This window comes from Gymnoscopelus microlampas (assembly GCF_963454915.1).
Source record: "Gymnoscopelus microlampas genome assembly, chromosome: 8".
NCBI classification, from domain to species: domain Eukaryota; kingdom Metazoa; phylum Chordata; class Actinopteri; order Myctophiformes; family Myctophidae; genus Gymnoscopelus; species Gymnoscopelus microlampas.
In genome coordinates this window covers 30,471,034-30,485,071 of record NC_139945.1, presented here as the reverse complement: position 1 = coordinate 30,485,071, position 14,038 = coordinate 30,471,034, and the positions used below count along the sequence as shown (strand labels likewise).

The following is a 14,038-nucleotide window of genomic DNA, read 5'->3' as shown; positions in this document are numbered from 1 at the left end:
TTCTCAAAGTGGGGTCCACGCAGGGACCCCCACGAGTCCATGAAAGGATTTGAGGAGGTCCTGCTGAACATTTGTTGACATAGCCTCAATGTCAGTTTTACTACTTTAACCCATGATATAATTTTAACAACCCAAATTGTGTATGGGGAGGCCCAGCGGCACAGATTATTTTCAGAGGGGGGTCCAAAGCCAAATATTAATTTGGGGATCCTGGACTGGAATAAGTTTGAGAACCACTGCAAAGTTGGGCAGGGGGAGGACTTCACACTTTATACAGCAGACACTCAAGTCTGGACACTCAACTGGAAACATTCAATTCTAAAAACCATCCAGCGTGACAATACAATGTATATATAAAGTGCTTTGAGGGAGAGGCATAACTGATCCTTACTTCACAGGGTCCATCAGTTGAAGAATAATTGTTACCAAGACGTCTTGGCGGTAATAAAGCAGTACCAAGCTCTGTTGGTGACTAACCTGAGTAATCAACTAACCGTATTACAGCAACATCAAGGAACTGAACTGGTGGCGTTTGGTCTTTTTCTATGAGTCATGTTCCACTTGGGGTATGTGAGGTGAACGGTGTAATCACTCGCCATGAGATACATCATGCTGGCATAGGTGTCCTCTTTTGGGGGGAGCACGGTGGCGCAGTTGGTAGTGCTGTCGCCTCACAGCTAGAAGGTCTTGGGTTCGATTCCCGCAGTTGATGCTGTGGGCGTGTCCTCTCCTCCGAGTCATCAGTGCCCACCCCCTAGGTGGGGTTGGCGAAGGGGCCTTTCTGTGTGGAGTTTGCATGTTCTCCCCGTGTCTCCTAGGGTAGGTACCCTCACAAAAACATGTAGTAATCCTGGTCACAATACTGCCTCCCCCTGGATAAAAAAGGTGTCATCTTTTGGGAAGGTCAATACAGGCATGGCTCCAATGGCATGTGCAGATGGTTTCACAGACGGCAGGGCTGAGTGGAGTGGTCTTGCCTGAAGAAAGGTGTTGGGGTCTTCTGCAGACTGACACAAACACAAACAGAAAAAACAAAAAAATATCACAAAAAATGTATGCGTTGCATTCTGAATCTTATAGTCAAATATGAAAATTGCCATATATGCACATTTCTTACCTCAAGGATGTGAGCAGAGCATGTATGTCCTAACTTCATGTGGTGGAGACATGTCAGGCGGGCTGCAAAGTTAAAAACATTAATTTACAGCAGCCAGTTATTTAAACAAGCGTATACTTTCATGAGATACTCCGTCAGAAACAGTAATTACTGTACCTTTGTCCAGCTGCTTAAGGTCCCACAGCGGATCACTTTGGGTACAAAGTAGGAGTTCCGTCAATCGAGGATTCGTCAGAGTTCATCCTATGACACAGACAGATAAAGAGAGAGAGCAGGTCAGTTCACATTCCTCCAACGAGGATCTACCGGTGTTCATCCATAACTAGAGAGAGATCACAGAGAGACAACATTTTTGTGCCATCAGGATACAAAAAAATCACAAACACATAACATAAATACAAAATACATACAAACTGGAAAAGGCCACCAGTCATGATTCAAGAGGCATCACATTACATTGTATGCACAGAACTGAGATGGGGCCTGTTTGTTCAGGAGTCCTATAGGGACAAATGATCTTGAAGCCCTAGCCTGCAACATTGGCACTGTGTACCGTCGTCCTGATGGTAAAAGGTGGTATTGACTGTATAACGGGTGCGTTCTATCCCAAGCAATAGCTCTCCCCTTCCTAAGCACCAGGGTCTCATACATTGCTGCTATACTCTCATGTCGTACCCCAGCTATCTTGCTGGATACATTGATGATTTTATGGAGTTTGTTCTTATTAACCAATGATAGTGAGCCATACCAGGAAACAAAACAGAAAGTCAGTGCACTCTCCACGAAGGATCGATGGAAGAGCACCATTACACTTTTTTGCACATTATACTGTCTCAGTCTGTGCATAAAATGCAGCCTCTGCTGACCTTTCTTATAGATGGCATTAGTGTAGGAATTCCATGTCAGCTTGGAATCAATCGTTGTACCCAAATACTTGTATTCGTCAACAGTCGCCACCCCATCCCCATCAATAACTATTTGCTGGTGTGCATCATGAGCACTAGTCCTACAATAAAATATACTTAGTGTTCTTAATATTCAACTGACTGAAGGAAGCACATGCAGGCCTACTTCAAAGGAATACATTTGCTTACATGTTCCAGTTCTCTGAAGCAGGGGTCAATGAGTCAATGAAGGCCCATCTGGGTTGTTATTCAAGGTCCAAGACCTGGGAAACATCCTTCTTGTTGGGTCTGGTCTTAGGCTCTCAGTTGACTCTGCCAGACTGCCAGAAAACATAACAAAAATAAACAATTACAATTTAAAAGTGTAACCTGGCATTACGTTTCTAATAGCAGAAACTGAAGTGTGTCAGATGTTTGTCATTTGTCTGCCAGGTATCAGTGGTGTGTTAACATGAGTAGTAGCTTACTCACTTAGCTCCACTGGCTGCATATCTGTCCTGCAACATTGTAGTGCTCTATGAGGTAAGGGATAAAAGGATAATATACATTAGAAACAATGTTTGGTAATGTCTAGACGCCAATTAGAAATAACTAAGTAATAGTAAAAAAAGGAATTAAACAAATAACCACTGGCAACCACTGGCATAAATGAGGCTAGACAAGACAGTAGCAAAGGGCCTTGCAGTCAAGACAAACAGCCAAATATACAAACAACATAAGCCACAATCTATAATACAAATTACTACTACTACTAATAATAATAGTCTGTTTTCAACCTGGTGTCCCTATTTTGGACAACATTCTCAATAATGGCCAGCCTACACCCTCACAACGTGCCACTGTCTAACCCTACCGCATTAATTGTTGGTACAATGATAATTCGGGACCCCCAGGGGTCCTCGAGGGAGATCCAGGGGGTACCGAGCTAAATGATGGATAGTTAGGAACCAAATTGACCCTTATGGCTTATGGTTAAATTAACATAGATTTTACAATATAAATTGGGGTCCCGGAGATAGAAATGCCATTAAATAGGGGTCCGTAGCCTAATGCATGTCAAACTGGGGGTCCTTGAAATTAAAAGAATCACTGCTAGAGACGTAAAAATCTTCTCTTATGGGACTCCCTAGCTGGCATATCTTTTCAAATGGGGGTCCGCGGGCTTGTGAAAATAGCAGATCTACAAGCTCACAATCGCGAGGCGTTGTGATGTGAGCTTGTAGATCTTCTATTTTCACAATGTGCGCCTATTTCTTAGGTAATATTTGACAATGTGGCCAATGTTTGACCATGTTTTGTAGTTTGTTGTGTGTCCATTTATATTTTAGAGCAGTGGTTTTCAACCTTTTTCGCATCAAGGACCCCCAAATTGACAAATATTAGCCCTGGGACCCCCATTTGAAAATATATGCCAGGGACTCAACCATTTAGATTTTTTAGGGGGTCCCAATCTACACTGTATCACCATCATCAGTGTTCATTTAACTCTGAGAGTGTACAAATGGATTTGTACACTCAGAGTTACAGACATATAAGGGTCAATTTGGTTACTAACTATTCATTTGCCTGGGGACCCCCTGGAACCCCCTCAAGGACCACTGGTGGTCCCCGGACCACTGGTTGAAAGCCCCTGTTTTAGAGGGATTAAAAAGGTCTTATAAGTTCTTAAGTTGTCTCTTTATAAATGTGCAGATACCCTGTATAGTGTATGCACTTACACTGTATGTTGGTTTGTTTACTGTTGAGTGAGAAAAACATTAAGATAATCTTCTTGGGACCCCCAGTTTGGTAACCACTGCCCTAGGCCAGTTTAGCTTTTCTAACCCACAGGGGTGCAACATTTAATTGAATACATTTATTATAAATAATATTCTTATAAAAGCGATTTTCTGAACATCTACAAGATCACAAAGCATGTTGTCAGCTTGTAGATGAACATTTTTTAAACATTTTTTAAACAACACAGTTGTATGACAAACATAAAATATGGCTAAAGTAAAGTAGTAAATAGATGCTTTAAACCAGAGGTCTTCAACGTTTTCCAAAGACCCCTAGCTGAGAGAGAGATGGAGCAGGGACCCCCTCTATATTGTATAAAATTGTATTTCAGATTAAACTTTTTTTTTCAACTTGGTCTGCTCTTTTTACCCCCTCTAGACCAAACCTTTTTGCCAAAAATAGCCGATCTACAAGCTCACTGTGAGCTTGTAGATCTGCTATTTTTCTAGATCTGCTATTTTTGGTTACCCTCAGAAAAGGGATGCTAGGGTTCAAGTGGTTAATGTAAAAAATAAATATATAACACACACACAGATTTGGCGGCCCCTGGGTAGTAACTCTGAGGACCCCCTGTTGAAGACCCCTGCTTTAAACATCACTTGGATACAATAATATTGTAATTGTGTGTAAATACGTTTGTACCGAACACTAGTTTCAACATGGCGGAGTCCAGCGGGCCGTGTCTCTGGGGTAAACAAAGAAGGACGAGAGTCCCTCGCTAACTTCGCTAAATAAATCGATGACATAAACTTAAGCAACAAAAGTATGAGGAATATGACAAAAGACAACGTTTGCTAAATATATAGTATATACAGTGAACGTTAACTTACCTTAGCATAACAACTCTGAATGAATGAACGGAGCAGACTAGAGCTGTAGAAAAACAACAAGACCGTTCTTCTCTTCCTGTTTCTTACGCGCGCTTCTCCAGTGATCAACTGCGCATGTGTAGTGCGGTCAGTGTTGCCAGATTCTGTGAGAGAAACAAGCAACCAGGTCTAGGAAAACCAGCCCAAAACCAGCCCAAAAGAAGCGACATGGGCAACATGAGCACTTTAACACATACATCAGCTATTTGAAAATAGCAGATCTACAAGCTCACAACGCGTCGCGATGCGACGCGTTGTGAGCTTGTAGATCGGCTATTTTCAAATAAAATCTTGCAGGGAAATTATAATGAGCAGATCTGGCAACCCTGAGTGCGGTTCTAGGTTTGGGCGGATACGGAAACGGTGCATGGTATACGCCCCGTATACCATTCAAAGCCCTTTGAATTGTATACAGGATACAGTCATAGAGTTAGGAGGATGCAGTAGACAGACCCTACATCTGATTGGACTGAACAGGAGCGAGGCTTTCCCCATTGATTATAATGATAATTCAGACAATACAGCCTTACTTAGCAGGACCAAAAGCACACACACAAAACGTGATGTTAGAATACACTTGTGTAAAGTGATGTCCAAAAATAAATACACTTAAAAGGGATATTTCACTTTCAAAAAAACTTTCTGTCATTTTATCATCTACTCAGGCCTTTGTGAACCACCCAGACAGTTTTTAAGTTGCTTGATTCATTATTTAGATATTTGATATTCATTTTATCAGACACGCCCCTTTCCTATACAAACCCATTGTAACTTCAAACTCCATTTTAACCATGTTAGATTAATCAAAAACACCCGTCCTTGGTTCTGGTGACTCATCCTGCCCTCTTAATGCGTGAGGGGGCCGTGTTTTTCCGATTACTTTTTTCATTTATTTTATTTAAATTTTTTATTGTACTTTATTTTTTTAATTTAAAAAAAAAATATTAAAAATACATACCGTATGTCCCTGTGTGAGGAAAGTTATATGGGCGCGTCCGGGCTGAAGAGCTGATAAATAATCTGTTGTCCGATTGTGTCAGCGCCCCCTAGTGGCCAAATTATTCAAGAAGCCCAATAACCCTAATTTTCAGAACCACATGTTTGTGTGTGAGGAAAGTTATATGGACGCGTCCGGGGTGAAGAGCTGATCAATAATACGTTGTCCGTTTGTTTCAGCGCCCCCTAGGGGCCGAGATAATAGTGAAAACCTGTTTGAAAGGAGTAAAAACAAAATTGGACACCTGTTTCTGGGTCAGCGCGTCGCCCCGAACGCGCCCATATAACTCTCCTCGGACACGGCCTTACCATTCTCCTTAATTGGCTAGGGTCAAATGTCAAGTTATTACGCGCAATAAAGCGATATATCTCGAAATCGATGCATTTTTAGAATCCACCTTTCGGATATGTTGTACAGCTCGCCAAGGCGCACGTGTGGATGTCTTGTTTGTCCCGGTATGACACTCCTAAGTTGACCTCCTACACATTCAGAAGGCACATAGAGTCTTATATCTTAAGACCATATCAAAGGACAAAGTCAGAAATAGAAATGTGTCGTAACGGGACAAACAAGACATCCAAGTGTGCGTCTCAGCCAGCTCTACAACATATCCAAAAAGTGGACCCTAAGTCCTTATCGTATTCGAGATATTGAGCGAGATAGCGAAGCCGTAACCATAGCCAATTAAGGGATAATTAAATCATGATTTGATATTAGGGTTTGATTATTTCAAATTTTAGCATTATTTTACGTGTAGATTTGGAAAAAAAATATTTCGGAGAAATCACAGGCTTGGAACACCCTAAAACCAACCAAGAAGTGGCCTTTTGAGGCACTTCCTGTTGTCCGAGAAAAAAGAAACTTGCATATTTGGAATCAGCGCCATCACATTAGTCTAAAGCCAGAGTCTCGAAGAAAAATACAATTTCTAAAAATTTAACGAGGGTTGACCTTTGCAGTCTTTTCGCTGACCTTTGAGCTTTATCAGTGTCAGAAAAAATCAGGGCCGGTGCCAAAAAATCCGGCTTACTCTCAATATGGATTGAGAGAAGTTTCGGATTTAAAAAAAATATCTGGAGCGATTAGTTACAGATTTTGTGCTCAACAAAATCAGTTTTTTATACAAAAGTCAACGTCCAATCTTTTTGGTGACCGTTTGTATTTCCCAAGGTCCTAGAAAATCGAGACCTATTCCATTCAATTCAGCGTCTTTTTTTGAGTCTGAAAAGGTGTTTTTTAATTTAAAAATAAAATATTTTTAAAAAATGTGAGAAAAGCTAAACTTTGAACTATTTCAAAAATCTATAACTTCTTATTAAACAATTCTAGACTATTGATGTAACCTACCATTCGACTCAATATCATATAAATAAGAGGGTGGAGGGGTCAAAATAAAATAATAATATGTTTGTGAAAAAAGCTTCAAGTTTACTAAACTTTAACGCTTGTTTAAACCACTTTCTAAGGGTCATACAAAATCGAGACCTAGCCCATTCGATTCAGCGTCCTCTTTTGAGTCTGAAAACGTGTTTTTTAATTTAAAAAAAATATTTTTGAAAATTGTGAGAAAAGCTTAACTTTGAACTATTTCAAAAATCTATAACTTCTTATTGAAAAGTTGTAGACTATTGATGTAACCCACCATTCGACATAACCAGGGTTGACCTTTGCAGTCTTTTTGCTGATCTTTGAGCTTTATCAGTGTCACATGTACATATACATATACGTATATGTTATATTATGCATATAAATAGATAAATACAAACACCAAAATTATCCTCACTTATAATGTTATGTAAGGATTACTGAAAAAACATTAGTTTAATACAAATCCTCCTCACTTATAATGTTTAGTAAGGATTACTGAAAAGACATAAGTTTAATAAAACACTAAAAGTCATCCTCACTTATAATGTTAAGTAAAGATTACTGAAAAGACATTAGTTTACTTACAAATCCTCCTCACTTTATAATGTTAAGTAAGGGTTACTGAAAAGACAAAGTTTAATTACTTTCCTCACCAGAAAGTAGATTTCATCTAGTAGAGTCAACAAATTAAGCCGAAATGAGTAAAGAGTACTCTTTCTTTTAAGTAAGGTCTACCATTACATGAAATCAGATTTTACAGTGTGGGGTCATAGGATGTTTCGGGTCTCGCAACATACACCCTCGCCCAGGTGATCCAGCCAGGGTTGATGAAGCCCCGACTTACGTCCCAGGTAGCTACCCACGGTCAGTCCTAAATAGGGAAAGACAGGGCCACTTAATACACTTGTCCGAAACTACTCTGCCAGGAATGGGGGAGAGGAGATACTCTGGCACGTGGAGGGACTAGGCTCTGTGGATGGCCTCGTGGCCGGGCTCCTCCTCCGTCTCACCAGGTCCAGGACCTGTGCGTTGCACCAGACTACCCCGCTCCAAACATTTAATTCTGGTGTGATGGTGTCTTGGCCTGTGGTGGTACTGCAGCCTCCCTTAGCGATTGCTTGAATGGCCCTCCTAAAGGCCTCACCGTGGATTTGTTGGGCTTCTTCCTCATGGAAGACACAGACTGGGGCGCCAACCCAAACGTCTCCCGGATGCCATCTACTCTCTGGTGGTCACCAATCTATTCCTGGTCGTCAGGTAGTCTATAAATTCCTATGAGCCACTATAAATAGAATAACTATAACGAAAAAACATCACATGGATGCACCTGGGACGTATCAGTGTTGTTACAGAGGTATCCTCTGTACGGGCACCTCCTAAATATCCATACATGGATGATAAACGAAACGGCTATGCTCTAGGGTCGTCCTTATATGGCGAACGTGTAGGATGACAATGACACCTACCAGTTTATAAGGTTGAGTTGAGGCAGGATAGATCAGATCAGATATATTCCGGTTCAGTAACTAATAAGTATAACTAACTAAGAAAGAGTGAAGGCCTTACAAACCATTTACTCTTCTACCTGATCTCATCCTACCGGCCTGAATTACTAGGGCCCCACGGGAGGTATCGTTCTAATCGACGACGCTCAGGGCAACCTGCTACCAGCAATCTAACTACAAGAACTATCCTTATAATTAGTTCATCCTAACAGTGTTGTAACCTGTGGTCATATACATCTTCCTGCCTTGTACAAATAGTATATAAACATTTGATTTGGTTGCACCTTTGTTTCGGCGCCATTGAAAGCATGTTCGAGCATTGCAGCACCGTGCAATTCCCCAGGTCCCCTGTACGAATGGAATGTCCCTTGTCAGTGTAAAACCCCATTAGAGCTCACTCCTCTTTGCAATGGCGAGTTGATCCAAATTGAGACTGGTGACTGTTGTGGTTTCTTTATTATTATTGTTTATTTTACTATTATTTTTTTATGACACTGTCCTGCCTGTATGTTAATTTCTTTTTTTGGTGTGTACTGTACTGTGGGTGGGGGTGGGGGGGGGGGGGGGGCTGTAGTGTGTCAAGTTGAAGCCTACAGAGCGTGCTTGATATCACTTACATTTTTTTGTTTTATATTCTTTTTTCTTTTGTCCAATAAGTACCTATAACATTATGCATAAAACTACACAGCGTTACTGCAGAGTTTAAGACTGGTTTTATAGTTCCCAGATTGTAAAGTGTAGCGTGCACTTTTACCAATGTGCACTGTTTGTTAAATGGTTTGAGCGATCTGAAACATGGTCTTTATCTGTGATGTCAGATTGTTGAATTAAATTAATGTAGGGGTGGGAATGAAACTGTAGTGTGCATGTGACCAGTTGAACCCTAACACCCAAACTTCTATTTTTTGTTTTATATCACTTTTTATTTTTATCTCATCTGAAAGTAACATGCATGCACAGCGTTGCCGAGTTTTGTTAAGATGTGATAATGAAATGTTTTATAGTTCCCAGATTTTAAAGTGTAGCTTGCACTTTTACCAAAGCCAATGTGCACTTTGTTAAATGGTTGGTTTGATCTGAAACATGTTTGTTTGATCTGAAACATGTTATTTCTATGTGATGAAGTCGCATTAGATTGACAGTTGAATTAAATAAAACAATTCTTAAATTGAGAATCTGTTCCAACTGGTCTTACTCTTAAAATAAGGAAAAATAATCTTGTGCCTCCGCTGGGATATGATGCAAACCACTGTTGTAGCTTGTTACTGGTTAAGTATTGCTCAAAAATGGATTAAATTCCCTATTAAGAAAATGCAAGTTACATTTCCCTAAAATGAGAAAATAAAATCTTGTTTGAAACATGTTTGACAAGCAAAAATGTTCTTTGACAAGCACATTTTTTCTTTTTGGACAAAATATAAGACTAATATGCTAGGATCGAGGATTTTTTTACTTTCTTAAAATCCAATTTTTGCAGTGTACACACCAGTGATTCTCAACCTCTTTCATTTCAAGGACCCCCAGTTTGATGCATTATTAAGCCACAGAGCGCCCTAAATTGGTTTCATTCTTATTTATCAGACAGGAGCTTCTCGTGGCTGTTGGTCCCTTTCTCCTCTGAATCCACTGCACTATCATCATGTGGTGTTCCACAGGGTTCTGTGCTAGGTCCAATCCTGTTTGCCCTTTATATGCTTCCCCTTGGACCTATTACAAGCACCTTCAAGGGTATTTCTTATCATTGTTCGTCCAACGATATTCAATTATACTGTTCGTTTAAACCAGATCAGATGGATAAGATCAGCAAACTGCAAAAGTGTCCATCCGCCATCAAGAACTGGATGGCCAGCAACTCTTTGCAACTAAATGCAGAAAAAAAATATGTTTTATTTGTTGCCCCAGATAAGGTAAACATAATGCTCTAACCCTAGAAACCTTGGCATTATTTTAGATCAGGCTATGCTTTTAGACAGTGGTGTAAAGTAACTAAGTACATTTACTCAAGTACTGTACTTAAGTACTTTTGAGCATTTCCCATTTCAGTACCTTTACTTCTACTTCACTACATCTCAGAGGCAAATATAGTACTTTTACTCCACTACAATTATTTGACAGCTTTAGTTACTAGTTACTTTGTAGATTTAGATTATTATTACAAAACATACATTAACCACTTCAGCCCTATATATATTTCTGCCATTTGAAAATAGCAGATCTACTGTACAAGCTCACAATGTGTCGCTCACAATAGATCTGCTATTTTCAAAAGATTTGTATACATTTTGAACTTGTTTTTACTCAAGTACTTTAAGTATTTTGAATACCTTACTTTTACTTGTAACAGAATTTCTTGAATGTCACTGGCTGATTGGTTAAATGCCAATTGTTTTATTTTTGTCTTCTTATTTCATTATTATTATGTTTTTTTGTGATTTACACGAAGTAAATATTCTGCATTAGACCGTGTCACAACAAAAGATATGGGAGTGTTAAATGGATATGAGGCTGGAGATGACGACGTTAAAAGGCAGTGTTTTGAAATAACAAGCACTTAGAAGGGTAATGCTTTTCCTGTCACATTCAACACTGTCACAGGTAAATAGCGTGCCAAGATCCGACAAAACTTTTAAGCTACAGTAGCAATCAGTATTTCAGACCTTGCTAGGTGCATTATAGCAAAGTGATAGAGGCTGTTGTCACCGAATGAGCTGGTTCAGCTCTATGCGTTAAATTGAACCAATTTAAATCAACGCATTAAAAAACTTTTTGCATAATGTGTCTGTTGTTGTTGATCTAAAATGATTTGTTTAGAGAGGAATAATGTAATCATTTATTTAACCCAATGCATGTCTGCACCGTGGTCGCAGTGCGCGCTGGATCCAGTGCATTTCATGTTTACATCAGCAACTCAGCTCCACGGTTAGTGCGCTCGGAACGCAAATTATGTGCTCAATCTACCCATCTCTCTGTGGCATTATCTATGCAGACTTTTTTTTTTTTTTATGTCATGAATAGTTCCCTTGCCTGACCAATCAGAACGTTGACGGGCCTGACCAATCAGAACGTTGACGGAAAAGCCAGGTATAGAGCAGGACCATCGCCGTTAAAAATACATACAAAAAAAGAATGGGGAAAAGCATGAGAAAATAAAAATATATACAAAAAAAAACATGAGAAAATAAAAATATATACAAAAAAAAACATGAGGAAATAAAAAATAAACCTTGACATCATAGTGATGTCATGAATAGTCCCCTTCCCTGACAAATCAGAACCTTGACGGGCCTGACCAATCAGAACCTTGACGGGCCTGACCAATCAGAACGTTGACGGACCTGACCAATCAGAACCTCGACGGGCCTGACCAATCAGAACGTTGACGGACCTGACCAATCAGAACCTCGACGGGCCTGACCAATCAGAACGTTGACGGACCTGACCAATCAGAACCTTGGCGAGCCTGACCAATCAGAACGTTGACGCAAAAGCCAGGTATAGAGCGGCTAGCGCCGCTAAAAAAGGTAAAACCTCACTGACTCACGATCACCTGTCCCTGATGCATGTACACACTGACGTGTTTAACATAATGGATATACGTGACCTCACGTTCGAGGGTTTTTATCTCCACAACCCCAGAACACAAGCCCATGTTGGTTTATAATAAATATATCATTATTGAACTACTCCCCCGCAGCAGCGCTGCCGCCGAGTAGGGCTGGTAACTAACTCCTCAGAAATGATATTCGAATATTGGTCTTAAAAATGCATCTTTTTTAGATTTTAAAACTGTAACAAAGTATTCTCATGTCAATTTGGATAGTTATGCGTAATGGCCTTTGGAGCAGTTTGTTGTCAATTGTGTGCTTGCTTGTTAGTTAGTGTCATTAGATTAAACTTCGTTGCCATGTTATGACATTCTTTTGCATTGTGCGCAATAGCATGTTTTGATAGTTTGTGAAACTAATTTCAGTTTTGTGTTTTGTGGATCAGTTATGGTACCTGTGGGGTGAATGTGTTTATGCAGTCTGACTTCGCACAGACATACAGTACGCTCCTTGGTGAAACGTGACCCGCACGTCAGCTATGGATAATTTGAGAATAAATTGTTTGACAAATTGTTAGCCTAAATCCTTTGGCTTTGTTGTGGTGTTTTTATTATCATAACAGTCTTGACTTTCATGATCTTTTTGTCTTAGTGGCAATAAATGAAGAGTCTAATGTTTTAAAGATGCTTTTTAAATGGCGGAAGTGTTCCTCGCTGTTTTTTATTGCTTTTTCTATTCACGGTATGGATGAGATTAGAACAGCGTTGCTGTCCTCGGTGCCTGCCTGTATATTAATGGAGTGCAGTAGGGGTGTGCCGATATATCGTCCCGCGATATATCGCGATACGTTTTCGTGACGATATGTATCGTTTTGAAAAAAAAAATATCGTTTTGAAAAAAAAAAAAAAAAGTTTCTTTTTTTTTTTACAATCATTATAATCAGGCATGCAAACAGCCCCGAGGTGAAAAGGGTGACAACATGTTGTTGTTTTTTCGGGTCAGGTGTCACACTATTGCCCTATTTGGATTCAAAACGGCTATTGTAGCTGAAAAGCTACAAATTTGCATGTCTGAATAATGCAAAAACAGAATTATTTGTTTGCATTTGCTTTTTTTCTCCCCCATATATTTTCATAATTAAAAAAGTGCGTATCGTATCGAAATCGTATCGAAGTTGTGAGCCAAATATCGTATCGTATCGTTTGGTGAAATTAGTGTATCGGCACACCCCTAGAGTGCAGTGATCATATACAGCACCTCTAACCCAAAACGTCTTCCCACACGGCCCTGCTACACTATGCCAATGCACTCCTACTCCCTTCGGCCAGAAACCGTGCAACTATTGCCTCATAGTTGGTCATCTGTGCATGTAAAGAATATATTTTCTGGGAGAGAGAGAGAGACGTCATGCTGTTAAAGCCCACGTCTGCTTACTGTAACACCAAAGCCTCCTGGCAGAGATTTGCACTTCACTGACTGAGAGCCTCTTTCTAGTTGTGTCTTTGGAGGTGTTCAACCCACTGTCGCTTTGCAAATTTCAATGGCATATCTCCTTTCTTTTCTTGTGCTTTTGGCGACTGATCTCCAAATCAAAGCAATTAATATCAAATGTCAATTCAACTCAATTGCCACCTGTGATGGCTGTGGACAAAAACAGTGTTGGAAAAAGTACTCACATTTTCTTTAAGTAAAATCAATACTGCAATTAGAAATACTCTGTTACAAGTAAAAGTCCGGAATTCAAAATTAACTTGAGTGAAAGTACATAAGTATTTGTATCAAAATGTACTTAAAGTAACAAAAGTAGAAAGTACTAATTTTGGAAAATGTCCCATTTCACAAGTTTTCGAATGTATAAAATGTATAAAAATCATTTGAAAATCACATATCTACAAGCTCACAATGCGTTGCGATGCGACACATTGTGAGCTTGTAGATCAGCTATTTTCAAAT

At 39.7% G+C, this 14,038-nt stretch overlaps 1 long non-coding RNA gene across 2 annotated transcripts; it reads right to left on the bottom strand.

Moving 5' to 3' along the window:
• Positions 1-298: 298 nt before the first annotated feature.
• LOC311050209 lies at positions 299-4,709 on the bottom strand. Of its 2 annotated transcripts, XR_014601273.1 has the most exons (6): positions 4,632-4,709; positions 2,494-2,537; positions 2,212-2,342; positions 1,274-1,360; positions 1,118-1,179; positions 299-1,007 (listed from the first exon to the last, which is right to left on the bottom strand). It is a non-coding gene; the product is annotated as an uncharacterized lncRNA (long non-coding RNA). The 2 variants fall into 2 exon arrangements; XR_014601274.1 differs by lacking the exon at positions 4,632-4,709 and having other exon boundaries at positions 2,490-2,806.
• Positions 4,710-14,038: the final 9,329 nt, after the last annotated feature.